The sequence below is a fragment of the Rattus norvegicus genome, chromosome 13 (genome assembly GCF_021556685.1).
Source record: "Rattus norvegicus strain SHRSP/BbbUtx chromosome 13, alternate assembly SHRSP_T2T, whole genome shotgun sequence".
Lineage (NCBI taxonomy): Eukaryota > Metazoa > Chordata > Mammalia > Rodentia > Muridae > Rattus > Rattus norvegicus.
Window position 1 is genome coordinate 80,355,032 of NC_141546.1, and position 12,266 is coordinate 80,367,297.

The following is a 12,266-nucleotide window of genomic DNA, read 5'->3' on the forward strand; positions in this document are numbered from 1 at the left end:
CTCTGGGAGTTAAAGATGATGATTAAAAGGGATAGCCCTGGATAATGGAGTTGTTATAAACAGTCACAGAAATGACATTTTAGCACCATGTCTGGCTCGTGCCACGTACCTAATGTAAGAAAGTTCAGAAAATGCTGTTTCATTAGAAATAGATCCAAGAACCCTTTATGGATTCAGGAGGTTTTTAATATCCCTTAAGTTTTTCTGTGGCTTAGCACCCACCCCAAGGGAGCACTGATAGAAGGTACAGGATACCGCTTGTTTTTTCCAGAGCGAGCAGATTTCCTTTTAGGTTGTAAAAATGATAGTGAAAGGTTAAATGCTAACCAAGATTGACCTCAACGCTCAGACGCTCTTTAAAGCAAGTCAGTGCTAGAGCTTCTTTGTGTAACAAAATGGGAAGAGAAGCTCTGACATTCACCAGCCAAAAGACCCTGAGACTGGGTTCAGCAACATAAGCATAATTGACCTTTTCCCCCTTCAGATGTGTGTTTTTACATTTCGGAATACAGTACATTTAACTACTAGAATGGACTTTGAGAGTATTCACATACACCAGTTAGTTTTTTGTTTAAGTTTTAAATATGTGCCCTGTCTTAGTCACAGTTTCTAGTGCTGCCATGAAATGCTGTCACCAAAAGCAAAGTTGGGGAAGAAAGGTTCATTTGGCTTTGCACTTCCATATTCCACGTCTTAGTCCATCATTGAAGGAAGTCAGGATTCAAACAGCAGCAGTGTGGAAGCAGGAGAGGATGAAGAGGCATGGTGCTGCTTCCTTACTTGTTCACCTGCTTTCCTACAGAACTCAGGACCACCTGTCAAAGGGTGGGTCCAGCACAGCAGGCTGAGTCCACCCACATCAACCACTATAAGGCCTCACAGGCTCGTCTACACTCTACATCCCAGCCAAGTAGAGGCGTTCGTTCAACTGAGGTTCTCACCTCTGATGACAATACCTGTGTCAAGTTGGCATAAAACTAACTAGGACAGCCCCTTTAAAACATACTCTGACAGTGTCCCACTGGATTGTGAAAACTTAAATTCTTATAGGGCCTCAAATTTTAACTGATCTTTAAATTTAGAAGTACCCACATAACTATTAAAAAACACGTATAATTTGTCAACTTTTTACCTCACAAGTAGTAAATTCATTAAAACTGGTAAAATTCATTGCCCTGATAATGTGGTCACTCCAACAAGTGCTCCTTGTTTATCCACCAGCACCAGCAGATCCTAAAACCATAGATAATACCAAATGCTGAAATACTGTTCGTCTATACACATCTATGACAGTTCTTAATGACAACAGTAATAAGATGGTACCACTGTGGCAAAATGCTGACAAATCTGCCATGCCAGTCATTTATACAGAGTGAATACGCTGGATAGGAGGATTATTTTGTCACAGACAGGATAGAGAGAGAATTATGCTGCTGAGTACTGTAATTTCAGAATAAAGAGTATTTCTGTACTTTTCCATTCATATTTTCAGACCACAGTTGATCAGTGGTAACTAAGCTTGCATAACAACACCAATGATGTGGTGAAACTACTGTATTGGCTAAACTTGGGTGCTTGCTTAAGAGACTTTTCTTTTGATGTTCGTCACCTATCAACTGTGACCTAATTTCAGTCACCCTCCCCATGATCAAGAAAAGAGATTTGTAAACTATGGGGCTATTTCAGTCTTCCTCAACTGTCTCACATGTCCAGACATGAGAACCTGAGATTGAGCCAAGCCAGTCTTCCAAGAGCAGTAGGCCACTCATAGTGTTGGGGGAGGGGAAAGGTGACTCCAGCCAATCAGAAGCATGGTCAGTGCACGTGAAACAATGAACTTCTGATGAGGGTGTGGCCTGGAAAACGGCTTTTTGACAAAACTGTCATTTGATGGGTCAGGTATGGACAGACATGGCACTTCTGCTGTCTTCAAAATAATAACACCAGACCCCCTTCCTGTTCTCTACATTCCTGAAAGATCTAGTCTAATCTAGGCTCCAACTTTTCCTCCGTCTTGGAGAACAGAGGTATGTGGGAAGTAGGAGTTTCAGTAGAAGAAATGGCAGAGCTAGAAGGAAAGAAACCATCTATTATCACAGCTAATAGACTTGAGGGGAGAGTGGTCATCAAGTTCAGGGTTTATATTTCTGCCAGCCTTTTAGGTAAATTAGAAGCCTAAATGTGGCCTGTCCTGTTTGACTTGGATGTCATCTATTTCATTAGTCAAGTAGTGTCTACCCATGAAGTCTAGAAGGTGCTGTGGAAGGAAGAGAGACTAATAATGTGATTTCTAAAGAGGGAGTTTACAGTTCAGAGAGAGACCATGTAAACAGGCCAAGAAGAGATTGACAGAAAATAACCCATAGAAGTTTATAGACACTGAAAACTATTAATGCAGAAGAGAAGTTACCATAGTGATCAAGCAAGCTTTTGTGATACCATTTCTTTTCATTCTCCCCACCACCACCCTATTGTCCTCCTCTTAAGGAAGACTACATTACCAATGAAAAGTTGATCATAACTTAAAAACTAGTAGGAAACTCTACAAGAGATGATTAAGAAAATGATGGTTGTGATTGGTTCTAATTTACCCACAATCTTCACATCTTGTTACTACTAAGTTTTCCCAAAACAGCAAAAGTTCCACTTTGATTTAGCCAGGAAGTGTGCTTAGTATATCTTCCCATCCTCACTTGTTCTTTTGGGGGTGGGGTGCGTGTGGGGCCCTCATCCCTAGTTGTATTTCCACAGGCTCACACATTCCACTTGACTGTGATAGAATTACCAGGGTGCCATCCACATACACTCCAAATCATAGGATCAGACCCAACTTTTCTATAGGTTATACCATCCCAATGTGTCAGTTTTATATGAAATGCTTAATCTAAAATGAGGGAGCCAGGCGTGGTGGCATATGTCTTCCATACCGGCCATTTGAGAGGAAGGGTAAGGTAGACCCTGTGAGTTCAAGGTCTATGCAGTGAATTCCAAAACAGCCAGTGAAGTTCTTAAATTGTAACTACGGTGTGGGCGTGTCTATGGAGAGTACTACAGTGTGGGCATGTCTGGAGAGTAAAGATCTCTGCCAGTATCATTAATGTCGCAGAACTTAACAGCAGATTCTTCTAAAATGGAAATCTTCTATCTTATTCTTAAGATTCATAAGAGAAACTCCCAGCTACTTAGATATCCCTGCCTTTTAAACTTGTGAGCAAATAATTTTTTCTCTGTGTTAGTAAACTCCTATACTCCCTAGGAAGTGGAAGGAGGAAGATCAGATCAAGGCGAGCCTCTACTACAAATGAAGTCTGAGGCTGGCCTGGGCTGTATGAGTCCTTTGTGCCTATCTCAGATACACAGCAACTCTGCTTTGGCCTTGATTTCCCTCTGTCCAGTCTCAAAATGCATCTGCTTTCTTTCCTTAGTAATCACAACAAAACTGTGTCAAGTCCTCAAGTCCCAGTCTTCAGAACAGCAGTCTCAGTGTGCTCGTGTGTGGTGTGGGTGTGTACGTGTTGTGTAGAGGAGGCTAGAGATGGACAGCACATATCTTTTCTTGATCACTCTCAGTCTTAATTGTTGGGCAGTTAACTTGAAGATGACCGACTAGCCAGTAAGCTTGAGGACTCTCCACATCCCCAGTGCTGGGGTAACAGACTTGTGCCACTTTTATGAGGTTTTTAGGAATCCAAACTCATAGGTCCCTATGTTTCTGCCATCTCCCCAGTCCCCTAGTTTATGTTTCTAGTAAATTAAAAGATACTAAGTACAGGAGAGGAATGTGGGTTAAGTATGGTCAAAGTACATTATATGGGGCTGGAGAGATGGCTCAATGGTTAAGAACGCTTGCTACTCTTCTAGATGACCAAAGTTCAGTTTCCAGCTCACAACTGCCTGAAAGTCCAGCTCCAGAGGATCTGACACACTTTTCTGGCCTCCATGCAACACATGTTGCACAAAAACAGACACACACACATACAGAGGTATGCATAAGTTTAAGTTTTTTAAAAAACTTTAAAAAATACATTGTATGAAATAATACATTGCATGAAAGATTAAAAATTATAATATTTTAAGAGCGTATTGAGTGGACATGAAGTAGTATACATTCTTAAATCCAGCACAGAGGCAGGAGGCTCTCTGAGTTGAAGGCCAGTATGGTCTCCATAGCGAGTTCCAGAACTACATAGAAAGACTTTGTCTCAAAAAATAAATTAAAAATTGAGAGAGAGAGAGAGGGGGGGGGGGAGGTGGGGTGAGGGAGGGAAAATATTAAGTGCCTTTTTACAGGCATTAGCTGTTCTTAACCTGTAGGTCGCAGCCCCTGAAGACCATTGGAAAACATAGATACTAATGTTATGATTCATTGCAAAAGCAAAATACAGTTATGAAGTAGCAACAAAATAATGTTGTGGTTGGGGTCACCACACCATGAGGAACTGTATTAAAGGGTTGCAGCATTAGGAAGGCTGAGAACTGTGGTCTAGATGGACTGTTCATCTTTATGTGTATTTACCTCCTTTCTGGAAATACAAAAAGTAACATGCTTCCTATGCAGTATTGAAACTTAAGCAAAAGGATCAACCATCAGTCTAATTATGGGTGCACAGTAAAGCTTAGTTGTGACCACACAGAAATCTTACAAAGTCCATGTGACCATGAGGTCAGGGTCTATAGCTTAAAGGCCTAGAATGGCCTCTGACATAAAGGTCAGAAGGCCATAAAGTACATGTGACATCTCTCAAAAGGATAAGTAGTGGTCTAGGAAGGGAAGAGTCTGGCATAATCATTCTGGGGAATTTGGGTGAGGTCTGCCTCAACAAATAGCAAAAAGGTCAGCAGGTCGTTAACAAACTCCACTCTCAGATTTCTGGACGGAATGCAGGTATTTGATTTTTAATCCTCCATTGAGGAAACACCCTGCACGATTAACATTTCTGGTTCTCCTAGTCCTTATCTGTGAGTACAAGAACCTCTGTACCCCCCAATGTTCTGGGTATAATTGAGAGACCCTACATCTATGAGTAAGGTGCTCATTTCCTGAAATTAAGGAAAATCCTAACACCAGCTTTAGGTTCTAAACACACATGCATGAAACCATAGATGCACATATGCTCATGTGCACATGTGTGCACACACACACTGCACTCACACATGCAAACATTTATGCACACACATACACACAGCAAAGAAAACAATCTAGAAGAGTTTGTAGTAAGCCAAATGTGGTGGTACATAGCTCTAATCTCAACATTTAGAAGGCTGAAATAGGGGGCTCATGAATTTAAGACCAGCCTGGGCAACATAAGTTTGAGGCCAGCTACATTAATTGGGACTGCCACTCCCCAAGAAAAAAATGTTCAGAAGGGCTAAAGAGATGGCTCAGTGGTGAAGAAGTCTTGTTCTTACAGAGGACCTGAGACTTCAGGCCTTCACACTGTACCTACATGTATGAGTGTGAGTGTGAATACACACTAGATGATGATGATGATGATGATGATGATGGTGATGTTGAATAAGTCTGTTTTAAGAAATCCAAGCTTTCTGCCCTGTAGCTACTTGCTGGCATCCATGGTCAACTGCACCATATTAAACACCATGATGGCAAGCCCTTTGGAGACATCACCGAGCCATTGGCAGAAAATGATCCAAAGACAGCAGAAAACTACTGTGCTTTGAGCATCAGATAGAAAGGAAATGGCTAAAAAAAAAAAAAAAAAAAAAAAAAAAAAAAAAAAAAAAAAAAAAAAAAAAAGAGGTTGCTTTTCACAGAATTATTCCAGAATGCATGTGCCAGGGTGGTCACCTTACACACCATGATGGCACTGGTGACAACTGGGGAGAAATTTGAGGAATTTCATCCTGAAGTGTAGAGTCTTGATATCTTCTTCATGGCAAGTGTCGTACCAAACACAAATAGTTCCCAGTTTTTCAAGTCTGCCAAGATGGGGTTGTTGAGTGGCAAGCATGTAGTCTTTGGGAAGGTAAGCATCATGGAAGCTGTGGAGACCTTTGGATCCAAGATCAATGGGAAGATCATTGATGACTATGAACAGCTGTAATTAGGCTTTAGACTCACACAGCTTTCTCGGCAGACCACATATCCATCACTCACATGGGAGGAGTTTAGGTAATGTCCTCTTTCTCAATTTGAGTGGATTTGCTCCCTTATTATGACCTGTCTAAATCTTTCGCATTTCTGTTTCAATTAAATGTTTCATTCTACATGTATTAGTTTGCTACCTATTTGTGTGTGTGTGTGTGTGTGTGTGTGTGTGTGTGTGTGTGTGTGTGTGTGTTCCAAGCTACATGTGTAGATGTCAGAGGACAACTTGTGGAAGTCACTTCTATCCTTTCACCATGTGGACTCCAGGATCAAACCCAATTGTCATACTTTGTAGAGCTTAATTGGTAAGCTTCTGGCCAATGAGAATCTTTGCCTCAAAATGGAGATGAGTGAGTTTCTGAGGATGACATAACACTGGAGGTTATCCTCTCACCTCTACATGTATGTTCACACATGTATCTTTTAAGTTCAAGGACAGAGATGGAAAGATTGGCCAGTGGCTAGAGCACTTGCTACTTGATCATGAGGATTTGAGTTCAGATTCCAGCTCCCACTTTAGGCAGCTCACAACTGCCTATAACTCTAGCTCTAAGGGATCAGATGTCCTTTTCTGTCATGTTTGGGTACCATATTCATGTGTGCATACACTTACACAGACACACACACAGGCCCATAAACACACAGGCACAAAGAGTCAAGGTTGATGGGCAATAGTTCCATGTCCCTTTAATTACAGCACTCAAATGTCAGAGGCAGGCGAATCTCTGAGTATGAGGACAGTTTGGTTTACAGAGTGAATTCCAGGACAGTCAGGTCTACACAGAGAAACCCTGTCTTGAAAAAAAAAAAACACCCTCCCCCCCAAAAAAGTGTCAAGGTCACCTTCAGCTATATAATGAGTTTACAACAGCCAGCCTGGGTCACATGAGAACCTGTCAAAATAATTTTTATAAAGCTCTCAAGGGGCTGAAGAGATGGTTCAGCAGTTAACAGCATTTACTGTTCTTGCAGAGGACCTGGGTTCAGTTCCTAGCGCCTACATGACAAAACTGTTATTAACTAGTTCCAGGAGATCTAACATACTCTTCTGCCCTCTGTGGACACCAGGCAGCAGCAGGTACATGGTACACAGACACACAGGAAAAACATATAAAATACATATAAAATACAAATAAATCCTTACAGCAAGCAGCTCTTTGTTTTCTAATTCTATATTGGCAGCATCGGGGTCATGTGAGGAAAAACCATGGTAGAATATTAGTGATAGGGAGGATGACAAGAAAGAGACAACCCGTGCTGTCAGTCAAAGCCAGGGCTGAAGCCTCCCAAGACACATCATCAAGAGGAGATCACCAAGGAAGCTACCATATAATCATAAAACATGCCCATCTCAGCAAACAATCTCAACATAGAAATATGAGAAAAATGAAAAAGAAAACATTAAATGAATTAAAGAAGGCAACATATGATCTGAAAGAGAACAGACAGAAATCACTGAGGAAATGAGAAACTTAAAGGTCAGATGGAAAAAGTTAATTGATGGCCTCAGTAACAGATTAGATAAAACAGGAGAAAATAACAGCTTGAAGACAGCTCTTTGGAATTGTTAGTGTCAGACAGAAAGAATAGAAGAGAAAGCATGAAGAAGAATTGCAAGAGTTTTGGGACACCCTTAAAAAACCAAGTATTTGGATTACTGGCACACTGGAGGGAGAAGGGTTAAGGGCTAGGGCCACAGAAAACCTCTTCAGTAAATAACAGTACAAAACTTCTGAAATCTTGGAAAAGACATAGACATAGGCACAAGAAGATCTATGCACTCTGACACACATGACCATAGAAGTGTGTCATCATGACCTGTTATATAGTAAAGTTGTCAAAAGTGCAGGACTAACCAAAGATTACCACCTGCGAGAGAAAAATGTCAAGTACCGTTTATAGGTAAATACATTAGACTAACGGCCTCTGTGCGTCTGTGAGTGGTTCTAGAGATTAACTCTAAGGATTTACCTTATGTTCTCAGCCCTGATAAGATATTTTAAGGCTGGAGATGTAGTTCAATAATACAGTATGATTATTAAATCAGGCAGTCAACATACCCATTACCTCATATCTCTCAAAAACACTGTACAAGCTCCACACACCTAACCACCTATAGTCACCATGACCTAGATTAGATTTTCAAAACTTAATCAATCATGCCCAGCTAAAACTGTATACCCATGGCCAACATCTTGCCTGTCTATCACATTCTAAGCCTTGACAACCACAAGTTCATTCTTTACAAGTTCAGTATTTGGAGATTTTATACAAATAGGAATATATATATATTCCTATTTGATTTGTGTGTATGCATAATACGTGGGTGTGTGTGTACGTGTGTGTATGCACATGTTCTAGTGTGCTAGTATGTACAATGTATGTGGGTACCCTCAGGAACCAAGAGAGGGTGTTAAAGCCCTTGGGGTTGTACTTACAGGTGATGATGAACCATCCAGTGTAGCTACAGGCAGATAAGCTTGGATCCTCCAGAAAAACATGGAGCACACATATCAACTAAGTCACCCCTCCAGCCTTCACTGGACTCCTCTTGCTCATCTTGCCGAAACCACTGCTCACACAGTATCAAGCATGATGACAGTCTTGGTTTGTGTTTCATTGCTATAAAGAGACAACATGACCAAGGCAACTCTTATAAAGAGTTTAACATTTAATTGGACTGGCTTACAGTTTTCAAGGTTCAGTCCATTATCATCATGGCAGGAAACATGGCAGCAGTCAGGCAGACATGGTACTGGACGAGCTGAGAGTTCTACACCTTGATCCGAAGGCAGCCAGGAGAAGACTCTGTATTCCACAGTCACCCAGGAGGAGGGTCTTATTCCACACTGGGTGGAGCTTGAGCATAAGACCTCAAAGCCCACCTGCCAGGTCTCATCGATAAACAGACTTTGTCATTTATGAAGAAGTACAAAGAGCCCAGGAAGGGGAAGAGGAAGGACACAGCAGCAAGTGTCTCAGGTCTTCCACTGCTCAGCCAGATCTGCTCACCTCTGAATCAGAACTAAGAGCCCTGGATGGTGAAGACAGGGGAGACTGTAGCAAAGGACCCTGAATTCCAATCATTGGTCCAGTCATTGAAACCTGGGGAAGAACATGAAGAGGAAAGACTGCTTCTCTGGAAAATGCTCCCCGGGGTCTGTTAACATTCAGGGACATGGCTTTGGAATTCTCAGTGGACCAATGGGAATGTCTCAACTGTGTTCAGAGGGCATTGTATATGGATGTGATGTTGGAGAATTACAACAATCTATTCTTTGGCGAATCATCACATATGTCATATAGATGAGAAGGTCTTGGATCAAGGCACATTTGTCTACGAGCATGCGAATATCCAAGGGAAGTCTTATAAATGTAATGAGCTTCTCAAAATGATTCAGGAGTTCTCCCAAGGTACACCTTATAAAGCTAACCTCGGAGATGCCTCTGTTGAAGCATCAAACCTAAACAGACATAAAGTTAGGAAGAATGGAGACAAATCTTGCAAATTTAAAAACTGTAAACTGTTGGAATGTGTATCCCGTCATTAGTCAATATCAAAACTCCACATAAGAAAGAAAGAGGACAACAATGCAGAGTAGGCAAAGGTTTTTGGCGCTGAACATAAATGTAACTTTAATTTTTTTCAAGCCTTATTTTAAATGATGGTTCTTAAATGCTTTAGCATCCCTTTTAGCCCACCACCCACCAGAGGGAGTGGAAAAAAGATACGGGGGAAGTGAACCTGTTTAGAAAGGTTCTTTGGAGCAACTCCCTTCTGGGTTATCTGGAAATCAGCAGTTAGTTCACAGGTCAGCAGCACCAGCCCAATCTCTCGCAAATGCTTCATTGCCGGCAGTCCAACTCGATAGAGTTGGGATAGCAAACACCAACCAGTAGTGGTGGCACTACCTACAGGAGACAGCCAGGCCTCGGCCTCAGCACAGGTCAGCAGTAGGGACCAGGAGGAAAGCAGGGAGAAGTTCTTGGCTCTGCCTCTCTCAACGGAAGCAAAGATCAGAGAAGACTCAAGACCCACAAGCATTTTACAGCGAGCTCTTTAAGCAAGCCTAACTCAGCCTCCATCACTGTCATCCAGTCCTATTTATACCCTCCAAACATCACATGTCCTCCACAGGTCTTGCCTCAACACTTGCATGTGTCTCAGCTGACATCACTCCGCCAATCAGTCCAAGTCCCCGGAAGTGGCAAGAAACTACAGCATATCATCAGGAGGTTTTTGGTACATTTCTTTCTACAGAGTCCCAACAAATGCAACTCAATTATACAATGTAAGGCGGAAAAATACATGCCTTGTTGGAGAAGAATCATTCATCATGTATCCTTTCATGTGCTTGCTTTAGTAGAACATCCTTTCTCCTGTGTCTACTTCAGCTAAACGTTCCTTCATGTGTTTGCCCCAGCAAAACACCATTGAACTGACTTTCCAAAGAACCCTTAAGTTTCCACTTCACATAAACTCATGCTGAAACTAATAGTGGGAAGAAGCCACACAAATACAAGACATGTGTGAAATGCTTCGAGATGTACCCAAGCCTCGGGAGACATCAGAGAAATCATATAAATGTACAAAATATAGTAAATCCTTTTTACATTTGTCACAGCTCAAAGTACATTGCAAAATTCATTATGGAGATATCCCTGTGAATGTATAGAATGTGGTAAATTCCTTTATAATAAATCAGGCTTTGAAAGACATCACAGGGCTGTAGTGTAGTGATTGTGACAAACCCTACTCAGGTCTTAGAAAACATCAGAAAAGATGCATTATGAGTGGAATCAAGGTCTTAGGTCATTCGATATGTTCATTCTATACATTTCTCCAACCTGAGAGGCCTTACAGAACCTATACAGGAGAGAAACCTGTACAATGTGTAATGAATGTGGCAAATCCCATTCCACATCCTCAGCTCTTAAAACACATCAGAGAATTCCCACAATGAGTAAACCTTACCAATGTAATGAATGTGGAAAGTCCCTTACCTGTAATGGCAGTCATAGAGCTCATCAGTGAATTCATACAGAAGAGAAACCTTACAAATGTAGCGAATGTGACAATGCCTTCCCTTTAAAGGCCATCAAAGACAATATCTGGAAACTCAAACAAGAGAGAAAGCTGACAACGTAGTGAATGTGGCAAATGTTTTATCCAGAAAGGCTATCTTAGAATTCATCGGAGAACTCATACAGGAGAGAAACATTACAAGGGAAGTGAATGCTAGAAATCCTTTACCACGAAAGACAGTCTTAGAACTCCTCAGAGGATGCATACACAAGAGAAACCTTGTCAATGTAGTGAATGCAGAAATCCTTGAGTGTTGACTCATCTCTTAATTTATCAGAGTACATACAACAGGGAATCCTTAAAAACGTCATGTGTAAAGGACATTTTGTACCTGCATCTCAGTTCTAAGAATGCATTTGGGAATTCATAGTGGAGAGCGGGTTTCACAGGAAATAATGTGGCATTGCTTTATCCAAGCTTCAGGTTTTATAGCAACACTTGAGGTGCTACACTAGAGAGTTACTAGGTACACGAGAAACTTGTGAAAGTGTTTAATGTTCAAGTCTTAGAAAAATGTCAAGCATTTATGCTGAGGAAAACTGAAAATGTGTCAAGATAGGAAACTATTCATCAAAACTGTTGACTTTGTCGTTGAAACTTTTAATACCAATAAGGGGCTTCTGCTACACCTTTGACCATTTAGTTACCGGAAGAAAGACGCACACAACATTTATATTTACAATAAGCCTTAAACAGCCCAAGATCTGGGCAGATATCTGCCCTCTGGGATATTAGAATCTACTTTCCTAATGATAACCCCAAGTTATTACTTATTATGTTTCATCTGGGCTGCTCTTAACCCTCGGCCAGCCCTCAAGACCATGTTCTCTTGAGCTCACCCAACCCATGGCAGCTTCTCCATTCATGTTCTTCTCCTCTCCTAGTTCTCCTCTGACCCCAAGCCTGGGAATCCTAAACCCCACCTATGTCTCTTCTGCCCAGCTATTGGCTGTCAGCATCTTTATTTACCAATCAGAAATAACATGGGGGAAAGGTCTCAGTGTCACTTGGGTCTACATACAGATTCTCTTATCTTTGGGACAACCAGGTCTTAGGGGCTCAGTATTAGCATTA

General features: G+C 41.4%; 1 protein-coding gene across 11 annotated transcripts in view; it reads left to right on the forward strand.

The window, feature by feature from the left end:
- The first annotated feature begins 1,851 nt into the window (after positions 1-1,851).
- Adcy10 (adenylate cyclase 10) overlaps positions 1,852-12,266 on the forward strand; it is an 88,680-nt gene continuing 78,265 nt past the window's right edge. For 3 of the 11 annotated variants that reach the window (XM_087581531.1, XM_087581536.1, XM_087581529.1), the window contains exons 1-2: positions 1,866-2,027; positions 3,862-3,983. The gene's annotated coding sequence lies outside the window, so the exon portion shown is untranslated. 11 annotated transcript variants of the gene reach the window in all.